General features: G+C 43.4%; 1 protein-coding gene across 10 annotated transcripts in view; it reads left to right on the plus strand.

Annotated features, from left to right (window-relative positions):
* Nucleotides 1-682: 682 nt before the first annotated feature.
* TTLL4 (tubulin tyrosine ligase like 4) overlaps nucleotides 683-17,782 on the plus strand; it is a 35,739-nt gene continuing 18,639 nt past the window's right edge. For 4 of the 10 annotated variants that reach the window (XM_027590308.2, XM_027590318.2, XM_027590312.2 and 1 more), the window contains exons 1-5: nucleotides 683-959; nucleotides 6,453-6,536; nucleotides 7,914-8,021; nucleotides 8,335-8,433; nucleotides 14,620-14,714. The gene's annotated coding sequence lies outside the window, so the exon portion shown is untranslated. The remainder of the gene's footprint in view (nucleotides 960-6,452; nucleotides 6,537-7,913; nucleotides 8,022-8,334; nucleotides 8,434-14,619; nucleotides 14,715-17,782) is intronic. The other 6 variants (XM_027590311.2, XM_027590313.2, XM_027590309.2 and 3 more) reach the window with 3 other exon arrangements.

Below are 17,782 nucleotides of genomic sequence, written 5' to 3' on the forward strand. Positions count from 1 at the left end.
AACTGACTAAGCCACCCAGACACCCTTCTCCTTTGATTTTCAAATCCATTAGGTCTAGGGACATCTGGGACTAAGAGCATCCAGGGCACAGTCTGCCTTGCCTAGGGAGATGATGAATTGAGTCAGTGTTTCCTAAAGTTCATACCTGAAGCCCATAAAGCAGGTGGTTGTAATAGTACTCTACTGAGTAGATTAGAGTTAGGAGAAAGTGGGTTGGAGGGAAACAGTGGATCTGGCGGTGTCTCCTTTCCTGGGGTCAAATTCGAAAGACTTCTGCTGAAAAGGACTACTAAGAAACTTCTTTAATAAAGATTTGATTTTAGAGGAGCGAATTTAAGGCATGGACAAAGAGTTCATTCAGGTGAGGTGGTATCAAGGCCCAAAGAAGAGAATCCTGGAATCCCAGAACATAGTCTTTCACGGTGGTGGGGGCGGGGGGCGGTGGTGTGTGTGGGTGTGGGTGTGTGGTGTGTGGGTGTGTTTTAATCTCAGGACTACATCTCCTGGAATCCCAGAGCGTAGTCTTTCACGGTGGTGGGGGGGGCGGTGGTGTGTATGTGTGTGTGGGGGGGATGTGGGTGTGTGGTGTGTGGGTGTGTGGGTGTGTTAATCTCAGGACTACATCTCCCAGAATTCCGCTCGCTGGGTCTCACGCGCTCTGAAGCGCCTGCGCATGCGCGAGCAGGTGACGGCCTGCCTTCCCAGGCCCCACAACCCCCGAGATTCCGCGCGCCTGCCTCCCGCCCGCCCGCTGCGATCGCCCCTTCCAGGCCCTCGGTCTGTCCGCTGGGGGCGCGCGCAGTGCCTGGCAGGCGGCCTCGGCGCCGGCGGCTGGGAGCTCGGGTCGCGTGGCGGTGCGTGGTTGCTAGGGGCGTCTCAGGCCGCCCGCTTGCCCAGCAGGCCGAGGGAGGAAGCCCCGCGGAGCCGGCGCCGAGCCGGGGCGAAGCTGGGTCCGCTAGGTGAGTGTGACGGTGAAGCCGTGGGAACGACCCTCCGCCCGCCGACTCTCCCGCCCCTCCCTCATGCCCGGGTCCTTTCACGCGGGTCCCCAGCCCCCCGGCGGCTCCCGCCCCTGCCCCGCTTCCTGCCCGCCACCTCTCCATCTCCAGGGAGGCGAGGGGGCTGCGGCCTTCCACCCGGTCGGGTCTTGGCGCGTCCTCGGGAACCTTCTCCCCCTCCGCCACGCCCCGTGAACTTAGCCCTGCCTCTGGGTGCCTGAACCCTGCAGCATCTCCTCACCCTGGGCCTCCGTGCCTCCTCTTTCCCGCCGCGCTGCGGTTTAAATTCTCCTCGCCTGGGTGTGAACCCAAGCTCCTCTCAATTCGTAGCTGAATTGAACATGAATACCCACTTTTTTCTTTCTCCATCTTCAGTAGCTGTAGGGAAATACTTTCCTAAACTGTAGAGTTTCAAACAGAATTTGAGATCTTGTAAATTTAACTCTTCATTTATGCACCCTTTATGTAATCAGTCATTCAACAATTTTTTACAAATATCGGCATATATTTAGTGAAGCCAGGGCACTATGGAAGGCGGTGGGGTGATAACAGTGGTGAACAAGGCACGCATGTCTTCCCGGAGCTTATAGTCTAGGGTTTAATCAAGTAAACAAGTATTTGCCATACTGTGTGGTGTGTGCTCTGATAAAACATTAGAAAAATAGTTAACCCGGACTTGCCTAAAGTATATTATCCCCATTCCCTGGTCTTCACATTCTCATTCTGGATCTAGGAAATATTTTAATCATTCTTTATGGAGTCATTCTTGCTCTCTCAGATAGTCCAGCTCACATCTTCCTCAACTTCATCACCTGTTGATTTAGCCAATCAGCAAGTAGCTGGGGGACTTTTTGGGATAGTGTTCTGTCCATCCTTCATTTCTTGCAGTAAATACTGGGACACTGCATGAGACCTACCCCCTTGACGCTGAGAAAGTTACCAGCTGCTTATTGGTTAGGCTGGATGGAACCTTGAAAAATTATCAAGCGTCCTCTGGGAATAAAGAAGTTGAGAGCACACTCCAGAAACAAAGTAGCTTTAGAAAATATACAGCAAGGCCTAAAAAGAGAATTGAAAACAGTTTGACAGACCTGAGCTGGGTTTGGAGGTAGCCATCCCATGACAAATAGGAAGAGGAAAATTAATAGAGGTTAGATCACAAAGGGCCATAGATGTTTTGTTAAAGAGAACAGTATCCTCAAGGTTTTCAAGCAGAGTGGTTGGGGCCCAGGACTTCCAAGGAATACACCTGCACATATAGCTTTAGAAGAATCAGTTTTCAGATCCTCAGCTTCCAAATGAACTCTTCGGAAACTGACCTTACAAGAAAAGGCGGGGGCGGCAGGATGTTATATCCCTCACACTTCCCAAATTATAATGTTGTCCCAAGCGTAAAAATGTCAGGTTGTGGGGTGCCTGGGTGGCTCAGTCGGTTAAGCGTCCGCCTTCAGCTCAGGTCATGATCCCAGGTCTGGCTCCCTGCTCAGTGGAGAGCCCGCTTCTCCCTCTCCCTCTGTCTGCTGCTCCCCCTGCTTGTGCTCTCTCTGTCTCTGTCAAATAGATAAATAAAATCTTAAAAAAAAAAAAAAAGTCAGGTTTCCAAGTGTAGTATTAGGAAATACTGATTTCAGGAAGGCCTCCTTTGATGATTAAATTACTTTGAAAACTCAGAAGGCTTCCTGTCTTCTCCTAGTACACATTGCTGTTAGGGTGAGGCTTCATTCTTATTGTGATATTCTGAATACAGATGAACTCAACAGTTAAATGTGGCTAGAATGTTCTTTGGGACCATGGGTTTTTCAAGCTATAGCATAAAACTTGCATAAAAACTTTTAAAGAGATTTCTTTTAATTTAGGTGTGCATTTTTCAATAAGATAGTTAAAAATTATTTTATCAAATCATGAAATGCTTATTTGAATTACAGTTAATCCTTAACTTAGTTCTTTTTATAAAATGTTTAGTAGATTCTACCACCTTTTTAACAAAAGAATAAGCATGTTTAAACTTGTGATGAAAATCTTAGAATTAAACTTTAATGTGCAAGGAATACATGATTTAAATTCTTTTGGGGATACATGAGGAAAACCATTTGAAGAGTGTGTTGCAGGAAAAGCATGGAAAGATAATTAGCAGGAAGATAACATTAGATTTGTGTTTGAGGTTACTATAGCATCAGAGTGTGGGTTGAATAGGGAGGATTTTAGACTGGAGGCAGGGAGCCAGTGAGAAAACTTGAGACCAGGCTAGAGATGCTGAGGGCTCTATGTTGGTTGCAGTGGGAATGGAGAGGGTTTAGAGAGACGTTAAAGATGATAGAGTGGACAAGGCCTGGTGGCAAAATAGATATACAGAGAGTGGGACAAAGAACAATCTGGAATGATCCTAAGTTCCGACTTTAGTGACAAGGTGGGTGGTGATGCAGGAGAAACTATTAGGAGGAAGGGCAGCTTTGAGGAGAAAGATAAAGGGGTTCACTTTGGACATGACGAGTTGAGGTCCCTACAGCACATCCAGGTAGAGGCCCAGGAGGTCGTTCTGTAGGTCTGGAGTTCATGACAGAGGTCTGGGTGATGATAAAAAGTTGAGAATGGAGGAGGTGGTCGTAGTCATGGGATGGAAGAGATTGCTCTAGGAGAGTTTATTGAATATTGACTATGTGCCAGGCAGAGTGAGAAGACTGAACTCCTAGGAACACCAATATTGAGAGAGTGGACAGAGGAAAAGGGATGAAAGAATTTATAACCAAATACAAAAATGAGTGTGTAAATGAAAAGTCACTTGCTGAACAGCTGTATCTGGATGAAGCCTTAACTTCAGGATCTGATACTCATGATCTGGAGTTGAGTTTAGCTTCCCCACAAGATTCCTTTGTGACCTTGAATTGTCTGATTATAGGCTCCCTGGATTCCAGCATGGCATCAGATGCTTTGATCTGTCAGTGAAATGCAGAGAAAAATTTTCTTAAGTGCCCTGAACTTCTTACCTTCTCCCCTGGCAGAACTGGAAAACCAGACTGGGCATTTGGGAATAAATATGGAGAGTGCTAATTTCTCTTAGGCCCTGAAATACAGAGAAATTTGTCTTTAGGAGCCCTCCTGGATATTCTGGACAGGCAATTGTATTTTAGACCAGAGGTGCTCAGACTTACTGCTTTTAGGACTCTTTTATGCACTTCAAAACCTCTTCGGGATCGTCAATATATTTTTTAATATGGGATATATAATCTTGATATTTGCCATATTAGAAATTGAAATATTAATTCATTTATTTTTTCATTTTTTTATTATGTTCAGTTAGCCGCTGTATGGTACATCATTAGTTTTTTTTTTAATTTTTTATTGTTATGTTAATCACCATATATTACATCATTAGTTTTTGATGTAGTGTTCAGTGATTCATTAGTTGCATATAACACCCAGTGCTCATCACAACACGTGCCCTCCTTAGTACCCATCACCTGGCTACCCCATCCCCCCACCCTATTAATTCATTTAGAAGTAATAAATACATTACAAGTTAACATAGGTAGAATTTTTATTTTATTTTAATTTTTTAAAAGATTTTATATATTTGAGCAAGAGCTTGAGAGCAGGGGGGAGGAGCAGAGGGAGAAGGACAAGCAGACTCTATGTTGAGTGTGGAGCCTTAACACAGCGCTCGATCTCGTGACCCAGAGATCATGACCTGAGCCGAAATCATGAGTCAGACACTCGACTGACTGAGGCACCCAGGTGCCCCCCATAAGCAGAATTTTTAAAATGAAAAATGATACTGTTTCAAAAAGATTAGTGAGAACAGTAGATTTGTTTTTGCAAATCTCTTTATTGTCTGGTTTAATAGAAGATAGCTGGATTTTCATATCTCTTTCTGTGTTCAGTCAGTATTGATGTGTTGTTTTGGTTGAATTATTAAGAAAATCCAGCTCGGGGCACCTGGGTGGCTCAGTTGGTTAAGTGTCTGCCTTCAGCTCAGGTCATGAGGGATTGAGCCCTACTTGGGGCTCCCTGAACCTGCTTCTCCCTTTTCTTCTGCCCCTCCCCCCGACTCGTGCTCTCATTGTCTCTTTCTCTCTTTCAAGTGAATAAATGAAATCTCTAATAATAAAAAAAAAAGAAAGAAAGAAAATCCAGCCTCACAGACATTTAGTTGGTAGTTGTGGGTATTCTTTGGTATTACACAAAAGTTACCAAGGGATGGTTTTATGATTATTGCAATGTGGAATCTGAAATTAACTTTTCATACTTCGTTACATTAAAATCCATTGGTCTGTGTCTCATTTTGACTGGGTCTTTTTTTCTTTTTCTTCCTGTTTGTTTTTGACGGGGCCTTTTTTTGACGGGGCCTTTTACCCAGACATGATTCTGTCACATTGTGATAAGTATCTGGACAGCACTGTTTTCATTGAGTTAAGCAGCTCTTCCAAATGTTGCCACATTTTATTAACAGTATCCCCCCCCAAAAAAAAACATTCATATTATCACCACACTTTCATCAGAAAAATCCTTAACTTTTGGGAAGCTGTCAAGTTTATGGTGGCAGATACAGTTTTGCCAGAATTTTAATTTTTCTCTTGGAAGCTGAAATTTTATCATTGGCAACAAATACTGTCAGTTGTTTTTCTTGAATTGACAGACTCACTTTGTTTTGTTTTCTAGAAAATGTTTGCCAAATGCCAAAGTCTAAATAACCCATCACTTTCGTGTCATTTATTCTTTCAAGTGAATATAGTGTTCCACAGAAAAATTTTGCAGTTCAAACACACAGTGCTTTCCTTAGAGACGGCCATCACCTTGTGTATGCACAGAAGTGTTTTACACGCACTCCTTGTTTGGTCACACAGAGCATTAAAAAGGTGCACTCCAGAATTGAGATGTAAGATAATTTTTATTGTGTCACCAAGGACGTTCTTGGGTAAACCTGGCATTCTTTGTGTGGTGAGGAAGCGTGTGGTGGTCAAGGATCCAACTTGGTGTGCTATTGTCTCAGTTCTTGCTCAGGCACCAACAGTCTGACCTGCCATTGCTTTTGTACCATCATGGAGAGACCAGCACAATTAAAAAAGCAAATCACCTCTTAGTTTTGTTAGGAAGCTCGGTTCCCCAGCAGAACCTGTGTACTATACCCTGAGGACCACTGTCCCCCCTCAGGAGGAGGAAGGAGGTTCCTTTCTGAAGGTGATAAAAGCCAAGGCTCTAGGAGAGCTAGTCACCTAATTATGTTGAGCCTTCAGCAGTTGTTACTTTTCAGTAATTTGTAGATTGGCCCCTCTCAGCTCTAGGTGCTGTAAGTTATATTTTTCTATCAGCTTGGCCACCTCCTTTTGCATTGCTGAACTGTGTTCTACAGAAGCCATCTATCTTAATTAAAACCCTCCCATCTCATAGGGTTGGGGTATTGACCTTCCTTTCTCAGTAGGCCTTCAAGAAGTTCATTGCCCCTCCAACTTTTTTTAGGGAGACATAGCTAGGGATTTATCTCATAAGAGAAAATGAGGATGATTCCTACGATCCTCTCCAATCTTCCAGGATAAGTTCCAGGTAAGTCAGTTCCATCTTCTAAAATAACTACTGAGCAATTAATCTCATTAGAGATCCTTCGAATTGTAGACTCTGAACCATTTCTGATGTCCTGAGTTCCCCTGGTGACCGAGGGAAGCACCTAGGTGGAGGAGGGAAAGGAAACTGCAGGTCCCAAGAGCCACACACACACACTCCTGTAATACAGGAGAGTGATTTAATCAGTGGGCAATGAATAATTGCTTTCTGTAGAAATAGATACCTTGTCCAGGTTGGTCTGGACCTGGCCTCTAGAGACTTGGTGGTTTGAAACAACAACCATAGGTTTTTCTAGCATAGGCTGCTCTTCATTCACTCTCGACTAAGGAGGAAACTTGAGGCAAAATTACATCTCAGAGAGTGGAAGGCAGAATGAGATAGGCAGATTCCGAGTGTTGTATAAAGATGACAAAGCAGGTTGGTGTGATTCCTGAGACTGGCTGCAGAGGTTGTAGGGAGGGACGGCCGTCAGGCTTCTACTGCAAGAGTTCTGCACTTGGTCAGGTGGGTGCTCGGAGGGCTAGGGATTGGGCTGAGCCAGGCATGTAAATAGAAAGAAAGGGACGTTTGAGGCCATTTTATCTTTAGACTGCTCTGCGGTTCTTTATCCTCCTTTCTTATCCTTTAGTCAATTTTTTTTTTTTTTTTGGTTTTATTTTTAACAGCTTTGTGGAGGTATAACTGATATGGGACATTTCCATCACCCCAAGTCAATTGTTTTTGAAACTTTGTTCTAGGGACCGCGTGCCCCATGAAGTTGTTTGGGGAGGGAGACATGGCCGCCATGGCTGAGAAGGAGGACCAACTAGGGCAGTGATCTTCCACCAGATTAGCTTTGCACCTGTCTGTTAGAGGGGCACAGGGATTCCCTAGGAAAACCATCCATGCAGCTTAGGAGGCATATCCATGTGAAAAGAGAACAGTGGTGAGAGTAGCCTTTGTAAAGTACCAAATTAGAGGGGTAGATATGCAAGAGATATTCATGGAGAGAGTGGGGCTTGAGCTGTGCCTGGAAAAGGTAAATAAAATATTAAGGATTCAGAAGGAAGAGGTTTAGTGGAGTAAAGGCCTGCAGATAGGTTTGAAAGGTTTATTCTGGGAGTTTAGTGTTAAGACCAGCACAGTTCATAGGGCAGAGTTCAAGGTGGAAGGAGATGGAAATAAGCCTTTCCAACCCAAACTAAGAAACTTGGATTTTATTTGCTGACTCATGTGAGAATCATCTGGAATGTTTGTTAAAAATGCAGATTCCCGGCCCTACCCCCTGACCCACTGAATCCACTTTGAAGATGGGGCTTGGGAATCTGCATCCCATGTTCTGTTTTGTTTTTTATTATTATTATTTTTTATTTCGAGTAGGCTCCACACCCAGAATGGGGCTTGAACTCACAACCCTGAGATCAAGAGTTGTACATTCTACTGACTGAGCCAGCCAGGCGCCCTGCACCCCATGTTATTCTGATGCAGGTGATTGGTGGGCTACTGTGATATTTAGCGAGGACTCCTAGGAAATTTTTGAAAGGGGAGTAACCCGATCAAGTATAATCAAGCAAAGTTAATCTGGAGGCTGCCTGCAGGGTGGGCTTTGGAAGGGGGGGACCCTGGAAACACAGACCTCAGTCTGGAGTTATTGCAATGGTCCGGCTGTGCGGAGGGAGTGGGGGAATAGATGGAGGAGGCATGCTAGCAAGGAAGAATCTCTCTTAAGTTTTATAACTGGCGTGGCTTTGGAGAATATGGGAAAGGAAGAAGTCACAACTGGCTTACGTGTTCTTCTCAGGTGACTGAGAGAAAGAAGGTTTCACTGAAAGCAACTGAAGGTCAAGAGTGCAGAGCTGGTGTGACAAGCTTGAAGTGGTTGGATATGCACGTGGAAAAGGTGACACAGACGGTTGGTGATGAGGGCATGAAGCTTGAGAGAGGTCAGATCTGAAGAGTGAAGCTTCTACAGATAATGGTTGAAATAGCCAGAGCAGATTGGTTGGACGTGGGAGGGAGGATAAATCAGGAGCCATGGAGGACTTTGGAGGGGGCCTCCTGGGGAGGAGAAGGCACCCCCGAAGGAGGTGGGTTTGGCTGTGGCCGAGTTCCTGCACTGAGTAAAGAAGCAGCGACAAGGAGATGGTGGTAGGAGAGGAGCACCTGTTTAATCTGAAGAGGGCCTGCTGTGGCTATGCTGGGTTTCACTGTTGTGGATGCATGTATGTATTCAGCAAATATTTACTGGGCCCTGATTACATTTCCAGGGCTGGGCACAGACTGTGTAAACAAGGCCCCAGTTCTCAAAGAGTTTTCATTCTGGAAGAGAAGATAGATACATAACAAAGGAATGCATAAATAATTGAAGTTTCTATTTTAAAAATAATGAACAGGGTTTTTGACTAGGTCATTCATTTATATAGCCAGAAGTTAAAATGATAGAAAAGGTATACACAGGTCTCATACTCCATTGGTCATCTTTATAAAAAATCAGTTCCTACTTATTCTTCCACTGTTTCTTTAGGCAGTTATAAGGAAATACTAACATAAAGTAATTTCAGCTAGTGGAAGAATGAAACAGATTAGAATAAGGTAATGTGATAGGGAATGATCAGGGGTGGTGCAGTATTAGTGTGGACAGGCTCTTTGGGGTGGTGATGTTTGCTGAATGCTGAGGGAACTGAGCTGGCCATTCAGAGATCTGAGTGTTTCAGAGGGAACAGCAAAGCCCCTGGGAACACAGGTGGGAACACGCCTGCAGAGGAGGAAGAGTGACTTGCAGAAGGTCAGAGAGATAGGAGTCAGATCACGTGGCCTTGGAGCCACCAGATAGCTTTAAGCTACATTTTAAAAAAAGAGCACCTCGACCACAGTCTGGAGAATTGATTATAAAGAAGGCGGGGGAAACCAGCAGGTGAGAGGTGATAGTGGTGTGGACTAAGGGAATAATGGTGGAAACGGAGAATAGATGGCTCCAGGGACATATATTGGAAGCTGGAAAGACTTGTTGATGTTGAGTGAGTAGGAGTGAAGATCTGAGTTCGGGGTGAAATCATTACCCAGGGCATGTTGGGAGTTTTGGTGTTGCATGGACACCTGTCCCAGGGACTTAGCCCCCTCTGCCTGTGTATATAATTTTTTTTTAACTGAAGTCTTTTTGTGCAGTTGCAGCTTATTTACTGCTCCTGACTTTAACAAGGTTAATTGGCTCTAAAAGTGAATCAATTAAGTGAGGGATATGATTGATGCATTCTTATCTCAGCCCTGCTCCCATTCTCCTTAGCATGACTTTATTAAAATCTGACATTCTCATCTAATTCAAGGAGATTAAGAGAAAGCATGTTCCCTTCTTCAATAGCAGGGGTCATAGAAAACCTGGAGTTTCCCATTTTGTCTCTTTGATCCCTTGAGTCTAGCCAGTCCTTATCTCAGCCTCTAGGTTTCTGTTTCCCAGATGGTGCTGGCAGTAACTGCCTTCTAGGTTGAAGTCAAGACAAAGACTTGTGTTTTGTTGGGCAGTGATATTTTCACGTAGAATCAGGTTTAAATGGCATTTCTCCCCCTAAAAATTGGAGATGTCCCCCGACATTGTGTGTTGATGGGCCCCAGAGAAAGTGCTGTTGGATATCATCTGCCAGGCTCTGGTGTTTGCCTTCCTCCTTGAACGCCCCTTAAGCCAGAGTTTGCAAATTCACTGGCAGATTAGAGCGGAGTATGCTGGGTGGCTAGTTCATATTAAGGTGGCTACACTGAGAAGAATTATGTACTGGGGAGGCCCTTCATAAGGCATGTGACTTCAGTTCTTGTACCTTAGTGATGACAGGCGGATCCCCAGTCAAGCCTGCTTCAGGTATGGAGCAAGGAGTGAGTCTTACTTCATTGGCTGGAATCACTCCCTGGTAAAATCCATTCCTGCCAGTCTTTTTTCAAAGAATTGAAGGTGATTGTGCGCTGCCTGCCTCCTGGTCTGAGGAAAACCAAGCTTCCTTTTAAAAGTAGTTAATAACCTTTTTTTAAAAAAACCTTTTTCATTTTGAAATGATTTCAGACTTGCAAAAAAGCTGCAAAAATAGTACAAAGAATTCCTATTTACTTTTTACCCACATTTATCAAATGTTAATATTTTACCACACTTGCTTTAGTGTTCATATGTGAACAGTGAATTGTTTTTTGAAATGTTTGCCAAGGTGCGCCTGGGTGGCTCAGCCGGTTAAGCGTCTGCCTTTGGCTCAGGTCATGATCCCAGGATCCTGGGATTGAGCTCCGCATCGGGCTCCATGCTCAGCGGGGAGCCTGCTTCTCCCTCTCCCTCTGCTGTTCCCCCTGCTTGTGTGCTCTCTCTGTCAAATAAATAAATAAAATTAAAAAAAAAAAGAAATGTTTGCCAATAAGTTGCAGGCATGAACCCCTTTACATCTGAATATTTCCTAAAAACTTCTAAATGTTTCCTAAAACAAAGATATTCTCTTAAACTGACACAGTATATTGATCAAAATCAGGAAATTAACGTTGATATAATACCATATACTATAATGTTATTATCATATCTACCTTATTCGGATGTTGTCAATTGTCTTGTCACTGTCCTTTGTTTTAGGAGCACACATTGCATTTGGTTGTCTTATCTTTTGTCTCCTGTAAGTGGAATAGTTCCTCAGCCTTTGTCTTTCATGAGCTTGACACAGTTGAAGAGTATAGACCAGTTATTCTGTAGAATGACCTTCAATTTGGTCTTGTCTGATATTTCCCTTTGAATTCAGGTGGTGCATTTAGGTCAGGAAATCACAGATGCGATGATGTGTCCTTCAGTGTGTCCTGTCATGGGGTGCATAATGCCAATTTGTGCTCTTACTGATGATAGGAACTTTGATCACTTGATTATGGTCGTGTCTGCCTGGTTTCTCCACTGTAAAGTTATGGGTTTGTTTGTTTTCTTTCAAGATGTATTTATTTATTTGAGAGAGTGCACGTGACAGGGAGTGGGGAGAGGGAGAGAGAAACGAAGCAGACTCCACACTGAGCGTGGAGCTGATGTGGGGCTTGATCTCACGACCCTGAGATCACGATCTGAAGCAAAACCAAGAGTCGGAGGCTCAACCGACTGCGCCACCCAGGTGCCCCAAGTTATGTTTTTTTTCTTTCATAATTAATAAATATGTTGTGGAGAGATGTTTTGAGACAATATAATTATTCCATTTCCCAGTAATCTCTCACCCACCAATTTTAGGATCCACTGATGAGTTTTGCCTGAAGCAGTATTACCATGGTGGTTGCCAGTGGTGAGTTTCTATTCTTATCAGTTGGAATTCTGTTGTAAGGGGGCGTTGTTCCTTCTCCCCAATTTATTCATTCATTCTTTTATTTATTTGTATCCCTGTGGATTCATGGATTCTTGTTTAGATAGTCTGATACTCATTTATTTTGCTGCTCAGGTTGTCCCAGATTTGGTTAGAGGGAACCTCTTTAAGCTGGCTCCTCTGTCCTTTTTTTTCCCTTCCACCTCTAATGGCTTTATTGAGGTATAATTTACATACCATACAATTGATTCATTCACTATAAAGTAGAGTTTGATCACTTGTAGTAAGTTTGTACATTTGTGCAACCATTGCCACCATCTGGTTTTATTTTTTATTTTTTTTAAAAGATTTTACTTAGAGCGAGCGAGAGCACGCAGAGGGAGAGTGACAGACAGGGAGAGGCAGACTCCTTGCTGAGCAGAGAGCCCGATGCAGGGGCTCCAACCCAAGACCCTGAGACCTGAGCCAAAGGCAGACACTTAACCAACTGAGCCACCCAGGTGCCCCCACCATCTGGTTTTAGGACATTTTCATCACCCCATAAAGTTCCCTCATTCCCAGTTATAGTCATTCCTTTTTCCTACCCTCAGCCTCAGGCAACCACTGATCTACTTTCTATCTCTATAATTTTGTCTTTTTTAGAAATTTTATAAAAATGGAATCCTACAATATATAGTCTTTTGTGTCTGGCTTCTTTTTCTTAGCAGAATGTTTCTGAGGTTAATCCAGGTTGTTGCCTTTTATTGCTGAGTAGCATTCCATTTTGTTTATTACTATACCACTTGATGGACATTTGGATTATTTCTAGTTTTTGCCTATTAAAAATGCTGCTATGAATATTTGTGTGTAAGTGTTTGGACATAATGCTTTAATTTCTCTTTGGTAGATACTTGGGAGTGGAATTGCTGGGTTATTATATATTACAGTTTTTATGAAACTGACAGTCAGTTTTTCAGAGTGGCTGTATCATCGTATATTCCCATCAGCAATGTAGGAAAGGTCTAATTTCTCCATATTCTGGTCAACACTATTATCAATCCGTTTGATTATAGCCATTCTAGTGGGTGTGTAGTAGTATCTTACTGTGGTTTTAATTGTCATTTTCCTAATGACTAAAGCTATTGATCATCTTTTCATGTGCTTATTAGTCATTTATACATCTTCTTTAGTGAAATACTTATTCAGATATTTTGCCTATCTTTAAAATTGCCTATTTAAAAAATTTTAATCGGGTTGGTTTTCATCTTCTTCTTGAGTTCTGAGAGTTCTTAGCATATTCTGGATACAAGTCCTTTATAATTGCAAATATTTTCTCCCAGTTTATAAATTTTTCTTTTCATTCTCTCAATAGTGTTTTTCTAAATTCTTCATTGATATAATCTAGTTAACAGCTGGACTGTTACCACATTTTCTCTTAAAATTTGTCAATTGCCCAAAGTCATAAACATTTTCTCCTATGTTTTCTGCCAGAAGTTTTATAGTTTTAGTTCTTACATTTAGGTCTCTGATCCAGTTTGAGTTAATTTATGGTGTAAGGTAAGAGTCTGAGTTCATTTTTTTGTACATGGATATCCACTTCTTCCAACATCATTTGTTAAAGGTTATCCTTTTCCTCATTAAGTTGCATAGGCAACTTTATTGAGAATTAATTGACCATAAATATAAGGATTTATTTCTAGACTCTATTTGGTTCCATTGATCTATATGTCTGTTCTTATACCAATACCACATTATCTTGATTACTGTAACTTTATACTAAGTTTTGAAATCAGGTAGTGTAACAATTTTGTTCTTTTTTTTTTTTTCAAAATTGTTTCTGGTTGTTCTAGGTCTTTTCCGTTAACATATAAATTTTATGATCAGCTTGTCAATTTCTCCAGAAAAGCCTGCTGAGATTTTGATAGGAATTGCGTTTACTCCATAGATCATTTTGGGAAGAATTACCCTCTTAACAATGGTACTTCCTCTCTTGTCTTTTCCCAAACATTCCAGCTGTGTGGTTTCAGCACTGAATGAATTCACTGTTCATCAGAGCTCTGTTTGACAGGAGTTATGAAGGGGTGGTAACTGCTGATCCAGCATGGCTGTGAGGAGTGGTAGAGCCCTGGAGACTCTTGGAATACTTCACACAAGTTACATGTGGTTGGTTGTTGTTTGTTTTAAAAGATTAAACAAGTAAACTGGAAAAGGACCCCCCCACCCCTGCCCCATCCTCATTTCACCCCTCTCCCCAAGGTATCTGCCATAATAGTTTAGTGTATATTCTTCCAGACCTTTGGTGTTTGGTTGTTGTTGTTGTTGTTGTTGTTTTAATTAATTTATATTAGTTTTTTTAAGTAGGCTCCATGCCCAGCGTGGAGCCCAACACAGAGTTTGAACTCATGACCCTGAGATCAAGACCTGAGCTGAAATCAAGAGTCGGACGCTTAACCGACTGAGTCACCCAGGCGCCCCCAGATCTTTGTTTTGGCATAAACATATTCACGTGTTCTGAGAGCTGCTTCAGAGAGACTTTCCTTCCCAGGAACCCGTTCCTCAGCTGCTCTGCCCTAAACTAACCTTTCTTTTCAGCTGGGCATTTCCCTGTTTGGACCTTGATTGAGGAACTTAACCAGAAACAGGCTTGTTTACTTCTAAACTTGAACTCCGCAGGCAATAAAATAGTGTTTGTATCCCCTGTTCACCCCTTAAGTCCTCCTATTCCCCAGGGATAATGTGTAGGAGCAAGAAAGATATAAGATTAATAGCTCTGTGAAATGTGTTAGATTGTTCAAAATACTTTTTTCCAGATGAGGTCAGTGTGTTGGCTCCTAAAGTAAGTTCCTCACAAGCTGTCGATTGGAGGGTCAACTGATGGTGGATCCTTTAGGCTTAGTCAGAGAGAGTAAGTATGAATGCCTTTGCTTATTTTTAAGTAGTAGACGTATGTGGCTAAAAAGTATATGTAAATTGAGTGAAAGTAATGGAATTTGTGAATCCTTTAATTTATATAATCACCAATTACTCTAAGTTTAGGTTTGCTTCAGTTCGGTGTTTTTATTCTTTTATTTTTATTTTTTTAAAAGATTTTATTTATTTATTTGATAGAGAGCATGCAAGCACAAGTAGGCAGAGAGGCAGGCAGAGGGAGAGAGAGAAGTAGACTCCTTGCTGAGCAGTGAGCCCAATGTGGGACTTGATCCCAAGACCCCGGGATCATGACCTGAGCTGAAGGCAGACGCTTAACAACTGAGCCACCCAGGGGCCGCTTAGTTGGCTCTTTTTAAAACAAGGCTTCCATTAGTAGCCTCTCTGAGGCCTCCTACATATATAAATACCTTTCCTTCTTGTTCTCTTGCCTTTGATGTCTCATCCTAAAATATTTCCTGGGAGATGGGCAGCCCGTCTCTGAGATTCTGTAGGCACACACACAGACACACCAAGTTTGTGTCATCTCGGTGCACTTAGAAATTTGAGGGAGATGGGGAGAAGGATCTCCCAGACATTGTGTCAGGAGCCCAGGGTATACCACAGGGGACAGGTTTTATGACCTCAGGGAAAAACGACCTTCTGGGTGTAAGCTGTCTGTGGGGTCTGGCTGCCAGACCTTATTTGGCAATCTAGACTTTGACTTTATGGCCAGAAACCACTACTCAGTGTGCTGTATTTTGCAACTATTTTCTCATTTCCTCTACTTACATTTTAGACCACCTAGGCCTTTTTAAAGTTTGTCACTCCTCGTTTCTGTAGGGAGTGGGGTCATTCCGTGGCACTTGAGTGGTAGTGCTATTAAGGGCCACATCTGGGAAAAGGTGGCCTGTGGCAGCAGTCAGAGGTTCCCGGGACCCAGGTTGCCTGAATTTTCTAGCTAGGTCCCTGCTTCCCCTTCACATGGAGTTGTGATTTCATCAAGAATCTCTGTAAGGAGAAGGAAGAAGGTTGCTTTTAGCAACCATTTCCTCATCTAAACCAGACACTGCTTCTGAGGCAGAAACTGTGGTACCAGGTCAGAACGTTTGTATGTGGTACTGTTATGAGTGATACTGTTTACTTCATGTTCTCGAGTCTGCTCTGTGTAGATGATCTGACATGACAGACTTGTTTTGCTTGGCAGTTCCCGACAGTCATCTTAGCCAACCCTGGCCGTCTTTTACTAGCAATGGAGCTCTTTCCCAGAAAGAGACTTTTACAAAACCGTCTCATCATCTGCTTGGCCCCTGTGTCCAGATAATGCTTCCTTAGGGAGACAGGTGGCTCTATTCTAAGCTGCCGTCCTATACATCATGGGGACTATGGGGGAACAAGGAGTGGGGAACAGCCATTGCAAAGACATACGAGTTCTGGAATCCTGTTAGTCAGAGAGAGGAGAATCCACTTGACTCTGGCGCTTGCCCAGCTGGCCTGCTTCACGCTCTGCCTGGGAGCCGGCCATCCGCAGCCTCTGAAGAGGGTGGGAGTGTATTCTTTGCTTCCCTCTTCCTCATTTGGATTAGAAGTCAAGCTAGCCAGATGCCAGGCCACTCGCGTTCAGTATTCCTGGCCCTGAGGATTCATATGATGCAATGCAGAGAGGCAGACACTGCATGGTGGGAGGGTTCTTTTCACCCAGCCCTGGGGTAGTGTGCAGTGGGCATCCACAGCTACGGGGGAAAGTGAGATTGGCCATGGTGATGATGAGAACACATGCTCTTACAGGCTGCAACCCTGAAGGGGTTCAGTATAAACTGGGAGAGTGTTTCCAACCTGGGTTTTGTCTTGTCCCTGAAGCTTAAGGATAATTGAGGGGACAGGGACTAAGCGTGTGTTTCATTTAAGAGGCATGTGGAGTCAGACAAACTCGAGTTTTAATCTCGGCACCACTCATTATTGGTTGTTTAATTATAGAAGAGTTACTTAGCTTTTCTGATTCTCAGATTCATCGTCAGTAAATTGAGTGTCAGGTTTTTGTGAGGATTAAATAAGACAACAGAGGCAAAGTGCCTAGCACAGTACCTGGCATTTGTTAGGTGTCCAAATTAGTATTCACCACTGCTAGTGTGTTTCCCCTTCATTTACTGAACTTTTGCAGTTTATCCGTTCCACAGAATATTGAGCACTTACTGTGTTCCAGACGCTGCTGGGGACATGAGCTAGCAGAAAACCAACATGTGGCTCCTGGTCAGATGAGTGGTGCATTATTAAAGTTCAGTGTGGTAGAAGCGGTGATGGTGGCCCGCACACGGATGAGGCATCCTGTTCAAAGTGGAGAGTCCGGGAAGGCTACCTGGAGAAGGGGGTGTTCAAGCTGATGACCTTTAAGTCTGGTGAAAGAGAAGGAAAGGACTCCAGGGAGGAGCACTTGTAAAGGCATGAAGGTTGGAGATAGCGGGATGCATGTGAGGAAGCGCAAGTGGGGTATTTTTCAGGCTGCCCAGGGCAGTTTCATTTCCTTGGTTCTTTTCTCCCATCACTTTGGTGTGTCGGGTTGCATGGGTAGGGCAAGACATGGATTCCTGAAAGAGGATGACGTGAGTTGGGATTGTGAATCTGTTGGGTGTACACAGCACACACATGGGGTCTGGTAAAGTCCCTGGCGGGCTTTGACTCTTCCCTTGTGTCTGCTTCTCTACCCTAAACGCACAGAGTGTAATCAGCCCCTGCACGGGATTTCCATGGTTTGGACTGGGTGGAGGTCCATTTTCTGTCTCCTTAATTTAAGGTTCCTGGCATCAAAATCTAGTTTTAGAACTTAGGCTGTTTTTAGCCCACTGTCATATTGAATACTGGCAGCCATGAGTTGTGGTTTTTGTACTCTCTTCTTGAGAAAGAATCCACATGGGTCAGCCTTTGCAGGAAAAGTGGGTGACGTCATGTGGCTTCTGCAGGCTTTCTGTTGGTCGACACCAACAGTTCCTATAGATGTAGACAGGAATCATGGATCTTCCTTGGCCATTAGTCTCTTATCAGAATATGAGGTCCTCTCCCCGTTGAAGT

This window comes from Zalophus californianus, chromosome 3 (assembly GCF_009762305.2).
Source record: "Zalophus californianus isolate mZalCal1 chromosome 3, mZalCal1.pri.v2, whole genome shotgun sequence".
Classification (NCBI taxonomy): domain Eukaryota; kingdom Metazoa; phylum Chordata; class Mammalia; order Carnivora; family Otariidae; genus Zalophus; species Zalophus californianus.